At 44.1% G+C, this 26,222-nt stretch overlaps 1 protein-coding gene across 1 annotated transcript in view; it reads right to left on the bottom strand.

The window, feature by feature from the left end:
- LOC124594764 (regulating synaptic membrane exocytosis protein 2) overlaps nucleotides 1-26,222 on the bottom strand; it is a 1,241,912-nt gene that overhangs the window by 977,041 nt on the left and 238,649 nt on the right. The window lies entirely within an intron of this gene.

The following is a 26,222-nucleotide window of genomic DNA, read 5'->3' as shown; positions in this document are numbered from 1 at the left end:
ATATGCTGAGTCAGTCCTTCCGACAATCATCTTTTTTTCGATTTCATCACGTTTTTAATGTAACCATTTCGCCTTAGCTTCCCTGAACTTCCTATTTATTTCATTCCTAAGTAACTTGTATTTCTTTATTCCTGCAGATAACTGAACATTTTTGTACTTCCTTCTTTCGTCGCTCAACTGAAGTATTTCTTCTGTTACCTATAGTTTCTTCGCAGTTACCTTTCTTGTGACTACGTTGCTCTCTCCAACTTCTGTGATTTCCGTTTTTAGAGATGTCCATTTCTCTTCAACTGAACTGCCTCCTGCACTATTCCTTATCGCAGTATCAATAGCCTCAGAGAACTGCAAATGTATCTCTTCCGATATCCAACTTGACTGAGCGAGGTGGCGCAGTGGCTAGCTTACTGGATTCGCATTTGGGAGGACGACGGTTCAATCCCGAGTCCGGCCGTCCTGATGTCCTAATCTGATGATACCTATGACCTCGCTGTCTGGTGTCCTCCCCCAAACAACCCAATCCCCCACATCCTACTTTTTCACGCACTGATTCTTCGTGACCAGTCTCTTAAACCTCAGCTTACTCCTTATCATTACCAAATTGTGATCTAAGCCTATATCTGCCCCTGTGTACACCTTACAATCCAGTATGCTATTTCGGAATCTCTGCTTGACCATGATGTAATCTATCTGAAATCTTTCTGTATCTCCAGGTCTTTTCCAAGTACTCGTATAATCCTGTTGAAAAAGACATCACAATACTGCCGGATTAGCGGCAACACGTGAGGACGGAACATGTTCTGAAGTACCGTTGTCCGTTGTGCTGTCAGAGTTCTGTTAGACACTATCAGTCGTGATCTTAGGTCATACCTGATGCCCCCCCCCCCCCCATAGTGGTGTAAGGGGTAACACCGCTATACTTCTCCGAAACTTCAGAAGAACTGGACCTCTCCCCAGGTCGCCGCCATTCTCGGTGTCGATGGTCAATCGTGTTAGTGCAGAAACGCGACTCGTCGCTGAACATAATGTGACGCCTTACTTCAGCAGTCCATGCTCCCCAGTCGTGGCACCATCCGTGGGCATCTGTTTGTGTTGTTTTAACTGCAGCCTGTGCATGGGACGATGATTCCTTAGCCAGGCCGCTGCCACTCTTCGACATGGTCTGGGATGTCACAGAATGCTGTACGGAGTCTCTTATTTGTTGTCAGACGCCTGGCGCAGCTTTGGAAGGATTAGAATGTTCTTATTGCACAATATGGTGATCTCCCTTGTGGTGGTCACACGTGATCGACCGGAACTTTGAAGACGAGTATGCCTGCCCTCGCGACCCTATACAGTCCACCACAGGGCCAGCGTCACATCTGAAAGCCCGTCAAATCTGGATACTGCACAATTCGACTAAACGGAGGGACCCCAGAATCACACCACTTTAAAAGCTGACATGTGGTAATAACGCAGTCTCACGCGAGTACGCGGCGCCCACGTATCCTCCACAACGGTCACTCAAGACGTGTCGCCCAGCCAAGAGATAATCCGCGATTGACATCCCACCACGTCTTCTAAGGGCTTCATTTTTTAGGAGGCAGTGTATTTTATGAGTTGTTGTTGATGATGTTGTTGTTGTTGTGGTCTTCGGTCGAAAGATTGGTTTCATGTAGCTATCCATGTTACTCTTCCTGTGCAAGTCTCTTCATCTTCGAATAACTACTACAACCTACATCCTTGTGAATCTGTTTGCTGTTTTCATCTGTTGGTCTCCCTCTACGATTTTTACGCCCCACACTTCCCTACAATACTAAATTGGTGATCTCTTGATGTGTTAGAATGTGTCCTATCAACCGATCCCTTCTTCTAGTCAGTTTGTGCCACAAACTCCTTTTCTCCCCAATTCTGTTCAGTACCTCCTCATTGTGATCTACCCATCAAATCTTCAGCTTTCTTCTGTAGCACACATTTCAAAATCTTCTATTCTCTTCTTGTCTAAACTGTTTATTTTACTGGTTCACTTCCATACACTGCCGGCCGGAGTGGCCGAGCGGTTCTAGGCGCCACAGTCTGGAACCACGCGACCGCTACGGTCGCAGGTTCGAATCCTGCCTCGGGCATGGATGTGTGTGATGTCCTTAGATTAGTTAGGTTTAAGTAGTTCTAAGTTCTAGGGGACTGATGACCTGAGAAGTTATGTCCCATAGTGCTCAGAGCCATTTGAAGCCACACTTTCTGCCCATCTTCTAGGTTAAATTCCTAATCTCTTCGCAGTGTATCACGATCGTAGCCTCCCCTCCTCCCCCCCCCCCACCCCCCGCCCCCACCGCCCACATTGTATGATGGGTAAAAAATAAATTTATGACACAAGTTGACTTAAAGAATGTCGGTGGGACACATCCTGAGGCATAAGGGAATCGTTAAATTAGTTGTAAAAGGGAGACAAAAACCATAGAGGGAGACCAAGAGTTGAATAGTAGTAAGCAGATTAAATTAATGTAGATTTCGGCAGTTAATCGGAGATGAAGAGCCTTGGACAGGATCGACTAGTGTGAAGAGCAAAATCAAACCAGTCTTCGGAGTGAAGACCACCAGAACAACTACAACACCACCAACGAGATATGGTTGGGAATACGTTCACTTCTTTCTCAAAACCACCAATAACACAAACAGATGACTACAGACTATACGCAGCCATCACAGTGACCTATATGAAACAGCTACACATCTGACAAGCAGGCTGCTAAAATTCATCCAGTACGGATGTATTACAGCAGACCGACAGCCACAGAAGTAATTTAATAAAACATCTCATTCATTCGCGACGCGGACCAGGTGCTCTAGCTTTTTTTAGCTTTTTTTCTCAGTCGGTTTCCTTATCCTTGATTACCCAAAAATAATTCTGCATTGGTATTAGAGAACCCCCCTCTTATAAGATGTTCAAATGCTCAAATGTGTGTGAAATCTTATGGAACTTAACTGCTAAGGTCATCAGTCCCTAAGCTTACACACTACTTAACCTAAATTATCCTAAGGACAAACACTCACACCCATGCCCGAGGGAGGACTCGAACCTCCGCTAGGACCAGCCGCACAGTCCGTGACTGCAGCGCCTGAGACCGCTCGGCTAATCCCGCGCGGCTTATGAGATGTATTGGTACCATCGTTGTTAATGGTATCAAGCCATTCAAGGCCAAGTTCTTCGATTTACCTCCTTCAGTGTCATCACTTATGAAATAAAATTATGTTTATGCTATCATTCCCCATAAAATATTATTTCAAACAGCTAAATTCTACTTATGTCCTTTTTTTACATTATTTCTATCGTTTTTCGCTATCATACAGAGATGTATGTCCCATGCTAGCAACATTCTGGCGATCAAAAATTTCTTTCTTAAACAAGATTCGAAACGGCTACCTCTGTATGAATCTCGAACTTGACCTCCCGGGATAACAACAACGCCAACGAGGCAGTTTTGACGAAGTTTGATTATCATTTACGCAATTTTATCGTTTGATCATAATTACTGATTACCAGTCATAAAGGTTTTTGCAAAGTACTGTTTATCGGAATTCATTTGGAGAACAAAATATGCATTACATCGGACACACTGAAACTCAGCTTAAGTATCCCTTCATTTGTGTAGATTTTTTCTATCTTGCGTGTAGCGCAAATCCGACGTAAGAAAGTATAAGTAATTGTGACTATTCAATCTTTTCTAATCACAGCGAGAATCCAAACAAAGTCTTGCGTGAGAGACTCGTATAAGACAAATGAAAATAATTACAGTTACAATCACTAATCTACGATTCTAATGGGTCACATGTTGCTGTTAGTTAATTATTAAATAAGTTGAACAACAGAAGGCACGCATAACACTCAATGTTCCAAGTTGGTACGGAGAATATCTATGTTGAGTTGTACATGAAGCTGGAGACGCCAAGCTTTCCAACCGTGACGCAAGCTAGCGTCGTAAAACGACGAGGTGTTAGAAACTCCATAAATCCCTTCACCAGTGATGTGTACGAACACACATTAAGCATCTCGAAGGACGGGGAAATTATTAATTGATAACGGAATTTTTTATTTACGTATAATAGGCTTTGGGAAACTAGAAAAGAAGAGGATCGAAGTAGTTGAGAAATGGGCTACAGAAGGATACTGGAAAATTAAGTGGACTGATAAGGTGAGGAATAAGGAAACCATCTGCAGAATCGAAGAGGAAGGAAATAAATGGAAAATATTGGCTAGAAGAGAAGGAAGTGGGGACGTGTTAAGGAATCTGAGAGTAACTGCCACGGTCGTAGAGAGAGCCGTAGATGGCGAAAACTGTAAGCGAAGACAGAGACTGGGGAGTATCCAACAAATAATTGAGAACGTCGGGTTAGGTGCTGCTCTCACGCGAAGAGGTTGGCACAGGAGAGGAAATGGTGGCGGACCGCACGAAATCAGTCGGAAGAAAAAAAATAGATTCACGTTCTTCGAAGGAGTCGGCGAAAAAAAGTGAACTTTCGGTTGTATAAAGATTAGTATGATTGCGCTCGCTAGGCACTGTTATAAAATTACAATTACCAAGAGAGTCGATCTGATAGTTTCTTGTTTCCGAGTCTTAGTATTCATTACAGCAATAATATTTGTCTTATATGTCGACAATTGGTACTGGATAAATCTAATTACTGTAGGCTTGCATCTTAATTATCTGCTTGTTTAAATTCGACACGTGAGGCAGGTCGATCAACAAAATAAAAAGTAGTCTGATAAGCGACTCTGAAATTCTAGCCTTCCAGATAAGACAACTAAACTTGCTCTTTGAATTAATCACGGTTGGATTACTATTGGAATTTCTTAGGATTTCAGTGATAAGTCCACAAAATCGATTCTTTTATTCAATTCACAGTTACATTTCCTTAGAATGCATTCCGCATAACTACGCTCACAATGCTAAGTTTAACCTCTTGCATGAAATAATTCTCAAGATTTATTCTAACTAATCGAATCAATAAGCGCTAATGCCGGAGTAAAGCCCAAGGAAGATCTATCGCAGAAGTGGGGTGTCTAAAATGGCCGTTGTGCCTTTCATAATTTCTAATAGTCAGCTAGCAGAATGTAAACGACTACAGCGATTTTGGATTACGCGCGCAAGTACATATCTCTGGAATCTAGCCCCATCTAAAATCAAAGATACCGAAATCGCCAAAAAAGGACTCGAAATATATTGATATTTGATATTAGCCTTATCACATATTCTGTTACGTTTTCGGAATGCAGAGGTAAAAAGTGGTACCCTATGTCCTCGTAGAAAGGACTGTCTACTACACTCCTGGAAATTGAAATAAGAACACCGTGAATTCATTGTCCCAGGAAGGGGAAACTTTATTGACACATTCCTGGGGTCAGATACATCACATGATCACACTGACAGAACCACAGGCACATAGACACAGGCAACAGAGCATGCACAATGTCGGCACTAGTACAGTGTAAATCCACCTTTCGCAGCAATGCAGGCTGCTATTCTCCCATGGAGACGATCGTAGAGATACTGGATGTAGTCCTGTGGAACGGCTTGCCATGCCATTTCCACCTGGCGCCTCAGTTGGACCAGCGTTCGTGCTGGACGTGCAGACCGCGTGAGACGACGCTTCATCCAGTCCCAAACATGCTCAATGGGGGACAGATCCGGAGATCTTGCTGGCCAGGGTAGTTGACTTACACCTTCTAGAGCACGTTGGGTGGCACGGGATACATGCGGACGTGCATTGTCCTGTTGGAACAGCAAGTTCCCTTGCCGGTCTAGGAATGGTAGAACGATGGGTTCGATGACGGTTTGGATGTACCGTGCACTATTCAGTGTCCCCTCGACGATCACCAGTAGTGTACGGCCAGTGTAGGAGATCGCTCCCCACACCATGATGCCGGGTGTTGGCCCTGTGTGCCTCGGTCGTATGCAGTCCTGATTGTGGCGCTCACCTGCACGGCGCCAAACACGCATACGACCATCATTGGCACCAAAGCAGAAGCGACTCTCATCGCTGAAGATGACACGTCTCCATTCGTTCCTCCATTCACGCCTGTCGCGACACCACTGGAGGCGGGCTGCACGATGTTGGGGCGTGAGCGGAAGACGGCCTAACGGTGTGCGGGACCGTAGCCCAGCTTCATGGAGACGGTTGCGAATGGTCCTCGCCGATACCCCAGGAGCAACAGTGTCCCTAATTTGCTGGGAAGTGGCGGTGCGGTCCCCTACGGCACTGCGTAGGATCCTACGGTCTTGGCGTGCATCCTTGCGTCGCTGCGGTCCGGTCCCAGGTCGACGGGCACGTGCACCTTCCGCCGACCACTGGCGACAACATCGATGTACTGTGGAGACCTCACGCCCCACGTGTTGAGCAATTCGGCGGTACGTCCACCCGGCCTCCCGCATGCCCACTATACGCCCTCGCTCAAAGTCCGTCAACTGCACATACGGTTCACGTCCACGCTGTCGCGGCATGCTACCAGTGTTAAAGACTGCGATGGAGCTCCGTATGCCACGGCAAACTGGCTGACACTGACGGCGGCGGTGCACAAATGCTGCGTAGCTAGCGCCATTCGACGGCCAACACCGCGGTTCCTGGTGTGCCCGCAGTGCCGTGCGTGTGATCATTGCTTGTACAGCCCTCTCGCAGTGTCCGGAGCAAGTATGGTGGGTCTGACACACCGGTGTCAATGTGTTCTTTTTTCCATTTCCAGGAGTGTATATAAATTTCTTCTCCTCACTGCATTTATGTTCTTGTCTTTCGGTTTAACCAAACTTACGACTTGCAGTCTCAAATTACGTTTCTTCCCTCGACCCCTTTAGTTGCAACAAGATCACCAAAGTACAGGGTGATTCAAAAAGAATACCACAACTTTTAGGAATTTAAAACTCTGCAACGACAAAAGGTAGAGATAAGCACTATCTGTCGGCGAATTAAGGGAGCTATAAAGTTTCATTTAGTTGTACATTTGTTCGCTTGAGGCGCTGTTGACTAGGCGTCAGCGTCAGTTGATGCTAAGATGGCGACCGCTCTACAGAAAGCTTTTTGTGTTATTGAGTACGGCAGAAGTGAATCGACGACAGTTGTTCAGCGTGCATTGCGAAAGAAGTATGGTGTTAAACCTCCTGATAGGTGGTGTATTAAACGTTGGTATAAACAGTTTACAGAGGATGGGTGTTTGTGCAAAGGGAAAAGTTCTGGACGGCCGAGAACGAGTGATGAAAATGTAGCACGCATCCAGCAAGCATTTGTTCGCAGCCCAGGAAAATCGACTCGTAGAGCTAGTAGAGAGCTGGAAATTCCACAGTCAACTGTATGGAGAGTCCTACGAAAAAGGTTAGTTATGAAACCTTATCGACTGAAATTGGTTCAAGCACTGTCTGCAGCTGGTAAGATTAAAAGAATCGATTTCTGTGATTTTATCCTTGCTCAAATGGAAACAGATGAATCTTTCGTTTCAAAGATTGTGTTTAGTGATGAAGCAACTTTCCACACTAACGGGAAAGTCAACCGTCACAATGTCTGATATGCTACAGAGAGTGTGGAGCGAGTTGGAGTATCGGGTTGATATTGCTCGAGTGTCGGAGGGGGCCATATTGAACATCTCTGAACTTGTTTTTGAGTGAAAAAAAAAACCTTTTTAAATACTCTTTGTAATGATGTATAACAGAAGGTTATATTATGTTTCTTTCATTAAATACACATTTTTAAAGTTGTGGTATTCTTTTTGAATCACCCTGTATATAAAAGTCAGTAAAAGCACTCTCCTACCCAGTGAATGAGCGTATGGGAGCAGGCCCAGGAATCCTGCATCGCCGTTCTGGGCAAGGTCCTAGCGGTCCTCCGTTCTGTTGTCAAGTGTCAACTTTGTGTCTGTGTCGTGTAGATGACTGAGTGCTTGTACACTCTGGAGTTGGCTTTGTGTTGTTTCTGTATGGAGAGAAGGCAGAAGGTGAAACCTGGTGCGGGCACATAAACCTTTCCTCTCGAGTAGCACCAAGAAGACCACTCCTTCATGAGACTCTGCGGAGAGGTTTGGTTTTAATCCAGCACATTGGTGCAAACACTGGTGATCAGTGAATTTACGCCACCACTTCCCGTCTCCTTACCGGCCAAGTACTTGCTGTGAAAATCTTTCACTACGAGGATATGAACCGGCTTACCTCCGAATCGAGTGCCACTGCAGAGGCGAGCGCTAGCTACCTCGGCTAGGAGGCGGGTAAGGCATATAAAATTTGATGTGAATTCTGAAAATAAAGCCCATATTTACATCGACATGATCGTATCTGCACAGCATTCGACAAGAACGCTTATTTGTGGCAAAGAAAAGTATTTACTTATATGGGCGTGTGTGTTTATGTGTGTTTGAGAGACAGAGGACTAAACTTGTTTCTTCGGTGGAGAATGAACTGAGAACTGGACAATACAGGCAATGAATGTTACCTAGATAAGTCGTTAAATCGTATATTTGCGAGAGTCACTGATAGAAAGCAATATATAGAATATATGTACTTTTGACGGAGTAAGTACCATGTACTCAGCATGGAAACGTGGGAATCTTAATGAAATGAAATGTGTGTAAGACTTTAATTGACGGCAATTCGGCGACTTGAGTGGAGAGAATCTCTGACCCGGCTGTGAATTGAAAAATGATTCAAATGGCTCTGAGCGCTATGGGACTTAACTTCTGAGGTCAGCAGTCCCCTAGAACTTAGAACTACTTAAACCTAACTAACCTAAGGACATCACACACATCCATGCCCGAGGCAGGATTCGAACCTGCAACCGTAGCAGTCGCACGGTTCCAGACTGAAGCGCCTAGAACCGCTCGGCCGGCTGTGAATTGAATCCGGGTCACTCGCGTGGCGTTCCGCTGCGCTGACCAATCAGATATCGACTCGGACAGGAATCTTAATAATTAAAATTATTGTATCCTATGCGGCTGACGAAAAGCTGCGATGCAGAATAGCGTACTGGCTTAACGAAGGTTGAAGACATGCCGGTACTTCATCCACTAGCAGTGTTTTGTGCAGATAGCATAGTTTCACTGAGACTGTAGTTAGGGAGAACTGAACGGTGCAAGATACATCCAGGTCCGTGGTTTGTGTCAGTTCCTACAACGTAATGGTGAATGAGCTTCCGGTAGGCTACTATACCTACCTATAGCAATACCTAACACATTCTCGAAATATTCGTCAGTTTTCATAGCCAGCACGGTCAGCTGACTTGTCCCCCATTTATGATACGTGTGCCATGATGGCACACCATCTTCTGCAGTGTATGTTGCGACAATATCCTTACACACAGCCGTCCGGGGTGGCAGAGCGGTTCTAGACGCTACAGTCTGGAACCGCGCGACCGCTATGTTCGCAGGTTCGAATCCTGCCTCGGACATGGATTTGTGTGATGTCCTTAGGTTAGTTAGGTTTAAGTAGTTCTAAGTTATAGGGGACTGATGACCTCAAATGTTAAGTCCCATAGTGCTCAGAGCCATTTTGAACCTTACACACACTACGATAAAAGGCGGAAGCAGTGTAGATGAAACCGTCTACGACAAAATCCTGAAACTCTAATATGATCGTCCCTGTGCACAGTTACACGAGTGCACTGTAGTCGCACCAGCCTTTGCAATCTTCGCAGTATACGGAAATTGTTATCCCAAGCATATTTCCGCTGCGTTTCGTGTTGTGATTACGTACACATAGTGTATTGCCGTACGACGCATATAATTCGTATGTGTGTCCTTTGCTTCAAGATATCCCCGTTTTTATTTTCCGATAGTGCATATATTCATACAACACTGTGCTATGAAGGATCAGCACTCTGCTGTAAAACGATCCAGTGTAACGAAACAGTATAACTTAGTCTATTATATGGGACTTGGATTCAGAGATACTTGCCACCTACATGATTCTTCACACCTAATACGCAGAAGAGGCCTGAAATTAAATTTCTCATCTTCAGTTGTCTGTGTCATCGGGATGGATGTGAGGAAAGAATTCAATAGATAGAGTAAACGAGAGAGAAATAAACGAAAGATAATAATGATTGTGCAGAGACATAAGTGGCACCCAGGTAACTGCGACTATGCGTCTTTCCTCTACATCCCCCCCCCCTCCCCCCACCCATTCCTCTTCTAGCGTCCTCCTTTTTCGTTTATTCCTCAGAGCTGCTTGTCCTCTTTATTTGGTTATTCAGATCAACATGCGTTACAATAAAGTAAAAGGTAGGCATTTCAATAATTCTTTTTTTCTGTGATACAATTCAAAACATTGAATACCACAAAGTCCTAAGTTGTATTGATTGCAACAATAACGTGTTTGTTTCTCATTGTTTCATTACAGATCGATGCAAAGCCGTAACAAAGAAAACAAACGCCAAATATATTCTTTTCATTTGCGTTGCGTTGATTCACGTAGCATAACGAGAGTGCTTTCATATAGACGTCGAAAACAAGAAACAAGCATCCCTGTGCCACCAGAGGTAGCTGTTATGAAACTGTTGATGAACGCAGTTCAATTTGAATTTCCGCAAGATTTCCTTTCGTACATCCCCCCGCCTTGCTAATTTAGTGCCCTCCAACCCATTCTGTTCTTCTTCGTTTGTACCCTCCCACTTCACCTTCCCTCATTCTCGTTTTTAAGGTTCCGTGCCTCAATCTTAAGATACGGAACCCTTGTAGGATCGCTTTGTTGCCCGTCGGTCTTTTTCTCCGCGTGCTTGTGGAATATCGTCTCAGTTATGTGACTGGATTTGTGATTTCCTGTCAGAGAGGTCACAGTTCGTAGTACCTGACGGAAAGTCATCGAGTAAAACAAAAGTGATTTCTGGCGTTCCCCAAGGTTGTGTTATAGGCCCTTTGCTGTTCCTTATCTATATAAACGACTTGGAAGACAATCTGAGCAGCCGTATTCGGTTGTTTGCAGATGACGCTGTCTTTTATCGACTAATAAAGTCATCAGAAGATCAAAACAAACTGCAAAACGATTTAGAAGAAGTATCGGAATGGTGCGAAAAGTGGCAGTTGACCATAAATAAAGAAAAGTGTGAGGTCATCCACATGAGTGTTAAAAGGAACTCGTTAAACTTCGGTACAAGATACATCAGTCAAATCTGAAAGCCGTAAATTCAACTAAATACCTAGGTATTACAATTACGAACAACATAAATTGGAAGGAACACATAGAAAATGTTGTGGGGAAGGCTAACGAAAGGCTGCGTTTTATTGGCAGGACACTTAGAAAATGTAACTGACCTATTAAGGAGACTGCCTACGCTACGCTTGTCCGTCCTCTTTTAGAATACTGCTGCGTGGTGTGGGATCCTTACCAGATAGGACTGACGGAATACATCGAAAAAGTTCAAAGAAAGACAGCACGTTTCGTATTAACGCGAAATATGGGAGAGAGTGTCACAGAATTGATACAGGTTCTGGACTGGACATCATTAAAAGAAAGGCGTTTTTCGTTGGGACGGAATCTTCTCACGACATTTCAATCACCAACTTTCTCCTCCGAATGCGAATATGTTTTGTTGGCACCGACTAACATAGGGAGGAACGATCACAAAGATAAAATAAGGGAAATCAGAGCTCGTACGGAAAGATATAGGTGTTCATTCTCTCCGCGCGCTATACGAGCTTGGAATAATAGAGAATTGTGAAGGTGGTTCGATGAACCCTCTGCCAGGCACTTAAGTGTGATTTGCAAAGTGTCCATGTAGATGTAGATGTCCATCTGACTGTTAAGAACCCTTCTTCTCGGGAACGTGCAGGTGCGTCAAATTTAAATGTATGTCACGTTTTATGGTTTAGGGTCCCTTGTGGGAGTAAAACTTTTATGCTTCTAAGTCAGTTCAGTCAAAAGATACGGCCATTTATTTCATATACTCGTATTTTGACAATCGAAAACTCACTCGTCAAAAACTATAGGCACTTCCCACCGGCATCGACAAATTAAATTTGGCAACAAGCAAGTTTCACAGTACAAGTAAAGGAAAAATCCGAAATTTGTTAATTTGTAATTATATCACAAGAAAAAAGGTTTTTTTCTTTTTTTTATCCTTCTATCTCTTCTTCTCTCCCTTTGTTAAGACCCTTTTTCTCCAGAACAGATTGGCGTATCACGCTGAAATTTATGTCATATTCTAAGGTCTGTAGTTTCTTGGCGGTGTAAAAATTTTAAGCTTATAAGTCATTCTGTCGAAAGATACGGCTATTTATGTCACATTTTTTGATACTCGAGAATTCATTCATCACAACCTATAGGGTGCTTCCCATTGATCTAGAATCATGAAATAATAGTACAAATAAAGTGAAAAATCCGAAAATAGTTAATTTGTAATTATACCACAGGAACAAATATTTTTCGTCATTTGTTGTCCGGCTGTCTGTCTGTTTGTTAATACCCTTTTCCTCTGGAACAGACTGTCGTATCAAATTGAAGTTTATGTCACATACTAATATCTATGGTCCCTTGGCGCTGTACAAATTTTAAGCTTCTAAGTCAAGTCATTCAAAAGATACAGGCATTTGTGTTACATATTTCAATACTCAAGAACTCACTCATCAAAACCTATCGAGTACTTCCAGTTGACCTATAATCATGAAATTTGGCAAGAAGCAAGGTGTCGTAGCTCAAGTAAAGGGAAAAACTAGAAATTGTTAATTTGTAATTATATCATATGGAAAAATATTTCTTTTGTCATTTGTTATCCGAGTTCAAAATTTAAATTAAAACATTCTCGAAAATCTTGGAATTACTAAGACCGATATCTTGCCAGTGTCAATCTCGATAACAGGCAAAATCATTAATTTCCTTGACTCTAGGAATGGAAAACTGTCGACATAGGTAATTGGAATGGAAAACTGTCGACATAGATAATTAAGATTGTACAGAACTCTGAGTGCCCGAATCCTGTTCGCTTTTTTTCCTTTTGTCTTGCTTATTCATTCCGCACGTCAGAAAACGGCGTCAGGGCACACACACGGCTGTGGTATCCTACTCGCGCCAACATTACCCATTAAAGCCCGTCGACGACGAGGTCATCAGAGACTGAGGAAAAGCTCTGTTTGGTCAACAAAGGCAAAGGAAACTGGCTGTCTCCTTTTCAGAGGCCTCATCCCAGCAGTTACCTTACTGAAGTGATGTAGGGCAACATCGGAGAAACAAAAACAGGGATTTCAATTGCATTCCTTTCGAGTGTTAGTCAGCTGCCTTTGCCACTGCCGACATCGCTCGGTGCAGAATGTCGTTTTGTACGTAATATTAACCTTATGTTTCACATTACATTCCGTATTGCTAAATTGAAATCAGCTGGTTTTCGATGTTTGTTTGGAGAAATGATTTTTTTTTTTGTTAAAGGCATTGCGGAACTATATGATTAATGCAGCTCTGTTCCTATACTCCTAATTCATTGTGAACAACTACGAGGGCGTGCTGAAGAGTAGTGAGTCTGAATTTTGTATGTGAAAACTTTTAAAGCTTTTTGAATAACACAAACGTTATTATCATTGTACTCCTTTGTTCTTCATGTCTACATGTTTGCAGTCTGCTGCCACTAGAGAGCTCCGAATTGTAGCGTGTAACATGATGGTGTGTAACGTAACTTGCCGGTGCGTGGGAAACAGTGTGATGTAATAGAGCTTCAAATCTGAAGAGTTCATCCACAGTTGGGGCAAACTCTCCTTCAGCATGACAATTTCAGACCACACGCGAGCGGTGCAGCAGCTGCAACAATCCGATGGCTTCGGATTACTGACATTGACCATATTCCATAAAGTCTCGACGTGGCTCCATCCGACTGTCATCTGTTTCCAAAACTGAAAGAACATCCTCGATGACTTCAGTTTGATAGTTATGAAGCGGTGCATCAGAGGTGAGGTTGTGGCTCCGTGTCAAACATTCTACAGTATCTACACTCTGCTCTCTCAGTGGAAAATATATGTTCGTCGCCAGCGTGACTATGTTGAGAAAAAAAATTTGTAAGCATAAAGAATAAAGATGTAGAATGATAATAACGTTTGTTTTATTCAAAAATCTTCAAGAGTTTTCACATAAAAAACTCGAAGGCATCGTGTTTCAGCATTCCTCGTGCTGTACTTCATTAACTCACTGAAATGAAGACGTGAACAATTCGAGGGCAGCTTACTTCTTCATGTAACTCGTACAAAATGTTATTAATGTGTACAGATTGTATTTCACAGAAGATTAACATTACGTTGCGTCGAAAGATGCCAATGAATCTTGAGAAAAAAAAGGAAGATCAAATTATTACAACAAGCGCGAATGAAATAATAATATACTGGCTGGAAGAAGGTGGTATACGTTAAATGGGTTTGTAATTATGTGTCTATGAAGTATCACCACAGAAATGCAGTATATTTTGTGTTAAGAGATGGGATCGACATTAGATAGCGACATGTTCTTCTTTGTCGCTGTATAACGGATGTAGTAGTATATTGTGAAACTCTCTATAGGAATAATCTACCGTCTATGAGAACCACTGGATGTAAGAGTATTAGTTACAGAAACACCGGCTCACAGTGGAAACAAAAAAGTTCGAAGACATGAATAATCACAAACCTCAGATTTTTGCAGCTATATTTTTGAATTTATCCACTGTTACTACTTCCTTGACGCAGTTACATGCTTGTTCGTCTAATCCAAGATCCTCGTTATTTACTATTTCGTAAGATTAATGTACCTTTTGCTCAAGGTAAATGGTAAATGGACATGAAATACGAGTAACGGAGCTAGTAAACGTTGCAGAAAGTATGTTCGCTACTAACTATACCCTGAATTTTAATACAGAACTATATTTACCATTTCAGTTACAGGCACTAAACATATTTTTGCAGAATTGGCGAATAATTACTGGTTTTTATGCTAAAATGGGCACGTATAAAATATGCATCTTTCTAAGGTTATTACTTTGCGAAGCATTTCGGAAAAGAACGTAGGAATTAGTAGCATAAGATAAAAAAAATCTACATGCATAACTTGAAATTGCTGCAGAAATTAACAGGAAAGAACTGATGCTGTGTAATGACGCTAAAACATTTGTTACTCGCCCGTCTCTTATTAAATTCACTTCACCATCTAGCTTTACAGTGCTGATTCAAATATTTTGTTACTGCAGCTGAGGAAAAGAGAGAGTCTCACTAATTTGAAATAAATAGTAACTTAGTACTACTTACTTCACAAGATGTCTTCGGTATATCAAAGAACACTCGTTTGAGAATCTACTCGGTAAAGATGCCTGTCCATAAAGTTCTGTGCCCAGAATTGTTTCCTAGGCTCGCAGGAGAGATATTGCAGGGTCTCTTGGCAACAGACGCCAACAAACTCATAGCCTCAGCAAGTTAGTGCGACGGAAACGCGCGTAACTGCAAGTTATGAAACGATTGCGGGTAAGACTCTTGTCACTCACGGACTTCCCAGCCCACAATAAAAGAAAAAGTAGCTCGCGGTCTGTGGTCCTTACCACGCGCACCGTCGCGGCAGATCCTCTAGTGTTGTCAGGTTGCTGCTAGTGTGGTGCGGAAGACACAGCGAGACAGTAGGCGAGGCATCAGCACGCCGTGGCGCGCCGGTGAGGATTCTGCACTCTGCGGAAGGACGGGACAGCGCAGCGCCATCGCGCCTACCAATGCCACTACGTGTACGGCTTCGCCGCCGGCGCACGAGCAAGGCCGCCAAGCAGACCTCTTTACATGAAATGCATTCGCAGTTGCGAATATGGACAACCATCAGGTGTATAATGAAATGACGACAATGAAAAATTGTGCCGGACTAGTACTCGAACCCGGATTTCCCCTTATCGCGAGCGATCGGCTTACCATTAGGTTATCCAAGGACAACTCGCGCCCGGATTCAAACTTCGGTATGTCGTCAACCTGTAAAATCTGTACTCGTATATCCGTTACGTATGTTGCCGAACAGGGGAGACATTTTAATTGAAAGCCGTTTGCCCGGTGTCGGCAGGTGCATGTACGAAGTAGTATTATATCGTACTTTGGAACAACGCAGGCAATGCAACATCGTATTTATGCGCCAACACAGGAAAAACGGCTCTTAATTAAAATGTCTCTCTGATACGGGAATATACATAATGGATATACGAGTACATCTTGTAGACTCACTGTTGACGACATATGACGCTTTGTCTCTGGCCGTGAGTCGTGCTCGGATAGCCTAATGATAAAGCGAGTGCTCCGGATAAGGCGAAAATCCGGGTTCGAGTACGGGTCCGGCATAAATTTTCATTACTGTAATTCCATTATACAGCAGATGGTTGTCCATATTCGCAACTGCGGAAACATTTCATGTATTTCATAACGGCTGTTTCTTCGAGACACTGCAATATCGCATTCGTGTTTAGTTTGTGTCTAAATGGTTCAAGTGGCTCTGAGCAATATGGGACTTAACATCTGAGGTCATCAGTCGCCTACAACTTAACTGCTTAAACCTAACAAACCTAAGGACATCACACACATCCATGCCCGAGGCAGGATTCGAACCTGCAACCATAGCGGTCGCGTGGTTCCAGACTGAAGCGCCTAGAACCACTCGGCCACACCGGCCGGCTGTGTCTAAATGCCATACACCTTAATGTGATAATCTCGTACACATGGCGCGGAGCGTGGTTTTCATTTGTGTTTGGGGACAAACAAGCCAGCACTAAGAGGCTAAAGACAATGACGCTGTGGGCTCCTTCTAGTGGGCCATGGAGAAGTGTGGAGGTAACTACAGATTTACCCCGGAGAAATGTGTTGGGACCCTGGCCGCACATGTTAGTTATAAATTCCTCGCCGGCAATATTAATGTTAACTTCGTGTTTTCCGCAAATGGTGCAGTTATATATGATCAAGTACAGTCTGGAAAAAAAGCAGCACAAATATTCAATCAGGTCCTGTTAAGATTACAAAGAAGTGCAAAATTCGCAACGTGCTTTACGTGTTCAGGAAAGTAAAATGGTTCACTTCACAAAACAGAAAACCGTAGTATCCTATGATTTCAATATCGGTGAGTCGCAAGTGGAGTATGTCGACTGTAAAAAATATCTTGATGAAAGAGTTTGTAAGAGTATTAAATGTGATTGTGACACGGATTGATCTCATATGCTCAATGGAAGGCGAAGGAAACTGGCTGTTTCCTTTTCAGAGGCCTCATCCCAGCGGTTACCTTACTGAAGTGATGTAGGGCAACAACGGAAAAACAGAAACGAGAATTTCAATTGCATTCCTTTCGAATGTTGCTCAGTTGCCTTTTTCACTGCCGACATCGCTCGATGCAGAATGCCGTAAAGTACGTAATATTAACCTCATGTTTCACATTACATTCCATATTGATAAATTGAAACCAACCGGTTTTGGATATTCGTTTGGTGGAAATATTTTTTTGTTAACGGCATTGCGGAATTATATAATTAATGCTGCTTCGTTACATACTCTTAACTCATTGTGAAACAAGGGACAAACTTCGTTTCATTTGTTGATTACTGGAAAAATGCCATCAGTTTATAAAGGAGATTGCTTTCACAACATTTGTGTGATCCAGCCCATAATGTTGCTCAAGATTGAGGCATCCGTACCAAACAGGGAAAATAGGAGGTATTTAGCGTATACAAAGAAGGGCAGCACAAATGGTCACAGGTATCATTGACCCGTGGGAGAGCGTGACAGCAACGTTGAGAATAGTGACTGATACTTGAAGATACAAATTATCCAATGAATGGTTACTTATACAGTTTCAAGAACCACCATTAACTGAGAAATATGGAAATTTACTACAACTCGCTACGTATTCTCCTCATAGATATCATCAATTCGAGATTGCACTAATCAGATGGAGTGGCAACCGTTATTTCATCAGTCCATAAGCAAACGCAACGTGAATAATTCCTGGTATGTAGTACAATGGGTTGGTTGGTTGGTTGGTTGGGGGAAGGAGACCAGACAGCGAGGTCATCGGTCTCATCGGATTAGGGAAGGACGGGGAAGGAAGTCGGCCGTGCCCTTTGAAAGGAACCATCCCGGCATTTGCCTGGAGCGATTTAGGGAAATCACGGAAAACGTAAATCAGGATGGCCGGGCGCGAGATTGAACCGTCGTCCTCCCGAATGCGAGTCCAGTGTCTAACCACTGCGCCACCTCGCTCGGTACAATGGGAAGTACCCTCTGCCATGCTCCTCGCGTGTTTTCCAGAGTGGATATATACATGCAGCTTACAAAATAGAACATTAACAAGATCTTAAAGATGCTGGACTCCGTGAGATAAACATTATCTAATCAAAAGTATCCGGAGACCTATTAGTAAACATTAATATGGGTTACATCCACCCTTCGCCTTTATGACGACTTATACTCTGCTGTGGACACTTTCAAAGAGGTGTCTGGGTGTCTGTAAAGGAATCGCGGCCCATTCTTCGTCAAGAGCCAAAACTAGAGAAAATAATGATGATGGACGCTGGACTCTGGAGTGAAGTCGGCGTTCTAACTCATCCCAAAGGCGTTCAAGCCGGGACTCTGAGCTGGCTGGTGCATTTCAGCAATGTTATTGTCCAAAAACCAATGCCTTAAAGATGTTTTACGACGGAGTTCATTATCATGCTGATATAATTGTCATCTCGGAGCTGCTCCTCTACTGTACGCAATACATAGTGTGTAAAATGTGTTCATAGCCTTCCGCATTCTAGCATTTTCTTAAGCGTAATAAGAGGGCCAAACTCAAATCACAACAACATCCCTATACCATTGCAGCACCTCCTCCGTACTTCGCTGTTGATACTATTATCACAGGTGATGTTCTCGTGGCATTTGCTGATCCCAAAGCGTTCCATCGTATTGCCGCAGGGTATAGCGTGGTTCATCGCTCCAAATCACTCGTTTCCAGTCATCCACTGTCCAAATGCGTCGCTCTTTACACCACCTCAAGCGTAGCTTAGCATCGACCATTGTAACCCGTTCTTTTAAGCTCCTTACAAGCATTGTGGTAGGTGGACTGCTGGCGGCAATTTGGAACTCACGAGTGATTCCTTCCGTTGATTTTACCCGATTTTCTACAAAAGCCCCCCCCCCCCCCCCCCCCAAGTACTGGTTGGTGCCTGTTCGTCAGTAGGTGAGGTCTGCCTGCTCATAGTTTAACTGTAGGTTTTCCTTTGTGTTTCCACTTCACAATTATATAATGAGCAGTCGATGTAGGCAGCCTGATGGACCTGTTACTCAGGTAACGTCCAATGACTAGTCCACGTTCGAAGTCGCTGAACTTTCCTGACGGATCAATCTTGCTGTTTCCGCTTGTCTACTGAAAACACAACACTCCCCGCCTCCATTCATACTGGCTGGTTGTCCATAGTGGCATGTAGTGATTAATTACGCATTACATGGAAGTTTCCGAATACTTTTGATCAGATAGTGTACAAAAGAACCAGTTAAAAGACCTGTCCTTAGTAGTTATCTAGAAAAATTCTGTGAGATAGTAACTTTGCTCAGTGTAGTGTTGAATTACACTTACATAAGGTGAAATATAGTTATAGGTAACGACCTGACGTTTCTGAATATTCAGCTTTTTTTATTTACCAGCTTAATGCGTAGTTCAGAATTAAAACTGAATTCTACACTTATTTTTAAACGAAACATACAAATCAATTGCTCATACCCATGTGTTGACTAATCGCTCATCGGCTTGTGGACTCGTAGGCCTAGAAATGTTAATGCGTATCCCACCGAGCAAACGCTGCTCAGTCATCTTTACGCCTCTACAGTGGCAGCTAGTGCTGCATTAAATAGCTGAGTTGCTTGTTTTATCATGATGGCTCGCATATGGTAGAATGTGTCACTATCAGTACTGCGAAGAAAGTAATTGGAAGAGCGTACAGGTTATAGTTTTCTTAGAGAAGGGTAGCGGAAGTGAATAATGACACTACCGTCCAATCTGTTATAGAATCCTAGAACATAGCCTGAGCTCAGAAACAGTGAGGTATCTTAAACAGAATTAACTCCTCCATGCCGGCCAGCATAGATGCAGAAAACATCGATCAAGTGAAACCCAGGCTTCGCTTTCCCCTGAAAGTCAAGAATGAAGGGAAGCAGGAAAATGCAGTATCCCTTGAGTTCTATGAAGCCTTTCGCTCGGTATCACACGAACGTTTATTAACAAAAGAACCATTGTATGTGGTAGGGAGGAAGCAGAATGTTGTCTTCGATGGAGAGACGTCTTAAGGCGTGCCTCAGGGAAGTATGTTAGGACCGCTGTTGTTCACGTTGTACACTCCTGGAAATGGAAAAAAGAACACATTGACACCGGTGTGTCAGACCCACCATACTTGCTCCGGACACTGCGAGAGGGCTGTACAAGCAACGATCACACGCACGGCACAGCGGACACACCAGGAACCGCGGTGTTGGCCGTCGAATGGCGCTAGCTGCGCAGCATTAGTGCACCGCCGCCGTCAGTGTCAGCCAGTTTGCCGTGGCATACGGAGCTCCATCGCAGTCTTTAACACTGGTAGCATGCCGCGACAGCGTGGACGTGAACCGTATGTGCAGTTGACGGACTTTGAGCGAGGGCGTATAGTGGGCATGCGGGAGGCCGGGTGGACGTGCCGCCGAATTGCTCAACACGTGGGGCGTGAGGTCTCCACAGTACATCGATGTTGTCGCTAGTGGTCGGCGGAAGGTGCACGTGCCCGTCGACCTGGGACCGGACCGCAGCGACGCACGGATGCACGCTAAGACCGTAGGATCCTACGCAGTGCCGTAGGGGACCGCACCGCCACTTCCCAGCAAATTAGGGACACTGTTGCTCCTGGGGTATCGGCGAGGACCATTCGCAACCGTCTCCATGAAGCTGGGCTACGGTCCCGCACACCGTTAGGCCGTCTTCCGCTCACGCCCCAACATCGTGCAGCCCGCCTCCAGTGGTGTCGCGACAGGCGTGAATGGAGGGACGAATGGAGACGTGTCGTCTTCAGCGATGAGAGTCGCTTCTGCCTTGGTGCCAATGATGGCCGTATGCGTGTTTGGCGCCGTGCAGGTGAGCGCCACAATCAGGACTGCATACGACCGAGGCACACAGGGCCAACACCCGGCATCATGGTGTGGGGAGCGATCTCCTACACTGGCCGTACACCACTGGTGGTCGTCGAGGGGACACTGAATAGTGCACGGTACATCCAAACCGTCATCGAACCCATCGTTCTACCATTCCTAGACCGGCAAGGGAACTTGCTGTTCCAACAGGACAATGCACGTCCGCATGTATCCCGTGCCACCCAACGTGCTCTAGAAGGTGTAAGTCAACTACCCTGGCCAGCAAGATCTCCGGATCTGTCCCCCATTGAGCATGTTTGGGACTGGATGAAGCGTCGTCTCACGCGGTCTGCACGTCCAGCACGAACGCTGGTCCAACTGAGGCGCCAGGCGGAAATGGCATGGCAAGCCGTTCCACAGGACTACATCCAGCATCTCTACGATCGTCTCCATGGGAGAATAGCAGCCTGCATCGCTGCGAAAGGTGGATATACACTGTACTAGTGCCGACATTGTGCATGCTCTGTTGCCTGTGTCTATGTGCCTGTGGTTCTGTCAGTGTGATCATGTGATGTATCTGACCCCAGGAATGTGTCAATAAAGTTTCCCCTTCCTGGGACAATTAATTCACGGTGTTCTTATTTCAATTTCCAGGAGTGTGTATTAATTACCCGCCAGGAAACATTAATAGTACCTCAGACGTTTTTAGACGACGCAGTTATCTATAATCAATTATTACCTCAAAATATAACAGCTCAAATATCCAGTCAGCTCTCGATAAAATTTCACAGAGGTGCGAAGATCGGAAAAATTTGTGGTAAGGTCTTAACTGCTGAGGTCATCTGTCCCTAATCTTACGCACTACTTAATCTAACTTAAGCTAACTTACGCTAAGGACAACACACACACACATGCCTGCGAAGATTGGCAACTGTTTTTAAGTGTTCATATATATATAAATCCGTATAACTAAAACAAAAACAGAAAATTATCATCCTCTAACTACAACATCAATTAGTCACAACTAGAATAGGTCAACTCATCCAAATACCTGAGTGCAACAACTTTGTCAAGAGAAGTCTGCTGGTATCCAATATAGGCCATAATTTGAGGAAGAAATTTATCAGAACGTATGTGTGGAGCATAGCGTTGCAAGATAGTGAGACATGAAAAACGGGAGCAGGACATAACCGAAGCATTTGAGATGTGGTGCTATAGACGAATGTTGAAAATTAGGTGGACTGATAAGCTAAGGAATGAGAGGTTCTCCACAGAATCGATGAAGAAAGGAATATATAGAAAACACTGATAAGGAGAAGGGACAGGATAGTAGGACATCTGTTAAGACATCATCATGGTATTAGAGGAAGCTGTGGAGGGTAAAAATGTAGAGAAATACACATATTGGAAAACATCCAGTAAATAATTGAAGACGTAGGTTGCAAGTGCTACCTAAGATGGGATGCATCAAAGCAATCGGCTCAGTAGCACTTTAGACGGGTAGCATACTTCGGTTCTTTGGGAGAGTACTAGGAAAACCCAGACAGTCTACAGAGGATAGTGCCTACTGATCAGTTGCTCGGCTTATCGTAGAATATTGTTCAGGCGTGTGAGATGCTCACAAAACACTAACAACAGGGGTTAGTGAAAGAATACAAAGAAGGGCAGAACGAATGGTCACAGGTTTATTTGACTCACGAGAGAGCGTTGCGGAAATGTTGTAAAATCTGAAGTGTAATATACCTATAATCCCATAAAAGCACTCTCAGAAAGTTTCAAGAATCTTTGTCAAATGAAGGATCTAGAAATTGAAAACTCAGTACACATAACTCCCGTAGGGACCACTAAGACAACATTAAACTAATTACAGCACTCTTAGAGGCATCTGAGCAGCCATTCTCCCGCGCTCCAATTGAGACTGAGACTGGAAGAAACCCGAGAGTGTGCTAGCATGTTAAGTACTCTCAGCGATGCACTTCACACTGGTTTACACAATATGTACGTAGACGTAGAAACAGAATATTGCGTAACGGCACAGGGCAAAATTTTTTATTATGGACGTCTTCCCTTGTACGGCGCGTGTAGCCATAGAGGAGGGAGTTGCTAGCAAACTACATCATACTCCAAATGGTTCAAATGGCTCTGAGCACTATGGGACTTAACATCTATGGTCATCAGTCCCCTAGAACTTAGAACTACTTAAACCTAACTAACCTAAGGACATCACACAACACCCAGCCATCACGAGGCAGAGAAAATCCCTGACCCCGCCGGGAATCGAACCCGGGAACCCGGGCGTGGGAAGCGAGAACGCTACCGCACGACCACGAGCTGCGGGCGATCATACTCCCATGTCACCTAATGATCTGTGGCGCAGGTTACTTCCGAACCACTAACCGATTCCCCCTGCCGTGTTCCACTCAGGAATGGCACTTGGGAAGAATGATTGTCGGTAAGCCTCTGTATCAGCTCTAATTTTTCGAATTTTCTCGTCGTGGTCATTACGCGATATGTATGTGGAAGGGAGTACCATGTTTTCCGACTCTTCTCGGGAAATGCTCTCTCGAAATTTCAATAATAAACCTCTCCGTCATGCACAACGGTTCTCTCATTACGTCTGCCACTGGAGATTTTTCAGCATATCTGTAACGCTCTCGTGCCGACTAAACGATCACGTGACGAAAAGCACCGCCCTTCGTTGGATTTTCTCTCTCTCTCTCTCTGTCTCTCTCTCGTTCCATCTCTCTCCCTCCTCTCTCCTACCAGTGCTGCCTGTTGAAGAACAATACTCAAGAATCGGTCGAACAAGCGCCTTGATTCTTTTCCTATCAAAGCGCAATGTATTACATTTATTCAAGCTCAGGGTCAACTTCCAAAGCCTCCACCGTTCATCAATCCTCTGCAGATCATTCAGTAAATCTGTACTGTGTTGTAGCATTGCTACTTTGTCAGACTACTGCGAACACTCTTAAAGAGCATCCGATACTTTCTGCTAGGTCGTTTACATACATTGTAAACATTAACTGCTCTATCACATTTTCTTGGAGAACTTCGGAAATTACTCATACCATATTATCTACCGATTTTGTTCCGTGAGAGCGACATGTTGAGTTTTATCTGCAAGGAAGTCTCGAATCCATTTGCAAATATGGTCCGATACTCGATAAGCTCGTATTTTTTCACTAAACGACTGTGCGGAACGGTTTCAAATGTCTTCCTGAAGTCAAGGAACACGGTATCAACCTATGAACCGTTGTCAACAGTAATATCGATATCATCGGGGAACAGAGCGAGCTGAGTTTCGAAAGATCTCTATTTGCGGAATCCATGTTCATTTTTATAGAGGAGATTATCATTCTCCAAAAACGACATAATGCTTGAGCATAAAACATGTTACATATTGCTACAACACACTGATGATAACTACATAGGTCCATAACTGTCTGCTTCTGTACTACGACTCTTCTTGAAAAAGGGAACAAACTGCGCTTTTTTCCAGTCGCCAGGTACCCTTGTTTTGCTCCTTCGATCTTCAATAAGCTGCTGCTATAAGGGGAGCAAGTACTTTCGCATAGGATTCGTAGAATCTTATAAGTATTACATCTGATCCTCAGGCCTCTACACTCCTAAGCAATTTTAGTTGAGTTTCTATTCCGCGATAGGTTATCTCAATATTTGCCATTTCGACGTTCGTACAATGGCCGGAAGGAGGGACTGTGTTACGATCTTCCGAGTTGAAACAATTTAGGCAGACTGAATTCAGTATTTCGGCGTTCTCTCTGTTATTGAGAGAACTGACTGAATTGATGGTTTCGAAATTTACAGCCTGCTTCTGCAGACTGATGTGAAGAGGGCTCGTAGAAAATGAAATGTCAGAATAATTACACTGTCGGAAAAAAAATCGCAACGGCAAGAAGGAGCTGTTCGACATAAACAAAAGTTAGTAGACGTGTTCCTACATCTGAAACATGATGTGGATTCAGATTTCACGGCAGTCTCATAAGAGTGGCGCTAGTAGATTTGCTTTAAATACGCGCCGTAACGGTCGTGAGCGACAGTGAACTTTGAGAGCGGACGTGGTGAGATGGTGTTAGCCAAGAATGCCTCTAAGGCGACAAAGAAGCCATTATCAGCACCTCAGTGTGTTTAACGAGGTCGTGTACCAGGGCTAAGAGAAGCCGAATGTTCCTTCTGCGATACCGCAGAAAGACTTGTCAGGAATGTAGCCACTATTCATGACTGCTAGCAGCGGTAGTCACGAGAATGTACAGTTGCTAGAAGGTCGGGCTCCGAACAGCCACGTGGCATTATCCAGAGGGAGGATCATCGTATTCGGCTTGGGGTCCTGGCGCATCTTACTGCATCTGCGGCAGCAATCTGAGCTGCAGTTGGTGCCTCAGTGAAACAACGAACTGTTACAAATCGGTTACTTCAAGTACAGCTCAGAGTTAGACACTGTATTTTGCATTCTACTGGCCCCAGACCACCACTATTTGCTACTTCAGTGGCGTCAAGCGAGAGCTCGTTGGAGGGCACGGTGGAGGTCGGTTGTGTTTTCTGATAAAAGCTGGCTCTGACTGTACACCAGCGACGGCCGTGTGTTGATTAGAAGGCCAATTGAGGGCCTGCCAGATAAGTTTTGCATTTTGAGGTCTTAAGTGTTATTTTATTTTTGATACCTATAGGTCTGTTGCGATGGTTCCTATTTATCAGCTGATCTATTTGACCACCAGTTGGTTCCTGGAATTGTGGCTGTTGTTTGCTTTCCCTGAGTCGATACTGGCGGTGGGTGTTTGTTAACAGGCTGTCTCAAACTGTGTGAACCGATTGTGTTTCTTGAGCTGGAGCGATAACGTGTTCCTTCTATGCTGTGGCACGCAGTACCCAGGCGGCTGGGTTTTAGCCGATCTCCATGCCAAACGTCTTCGAACACCAGATAAGTACCTTTCTCTTGTAATAAGGCCCGGGGCCGGTTTCGAGATAGCTTCGGGCATTGCAGACGTCATCGTGTGTTAATTATATTGACTTGAGGTACTTGGGTCTCAAAATCTCCAATTGCCGAGGCTATGTAATTGTGTTTGGCAGCCAAGTTTCCTTTCGGGCGTTTCGCCGTCGTTGTAGAGGCGGTATCTTGCAGTGACGCGGGTATACCGTTTGACTAGTTATTGTTGCTTTACGTAATTAACCT

This window comes from Schistocerca americana, chromosome 2 (genome assembly GCF_021461395.2).
Source record: "Schistocerca americana isolate TAMUIC-IGC-003095 chromosome 2, iqSchAmer2.1, whole genome shotgun sequence".
Classification (NCBI taxonomy): domain Eukaryota; kingdom Metazoa; phylum Arthropoda; class Insecta; order Orthoptera; family Acrididae; genus Schistocerca; species Schistocerca americana.
Note: the sequence above shows the minus strand (reverse complement) of the source record. Positions and strands in the feature narration are given on the sequence as shown.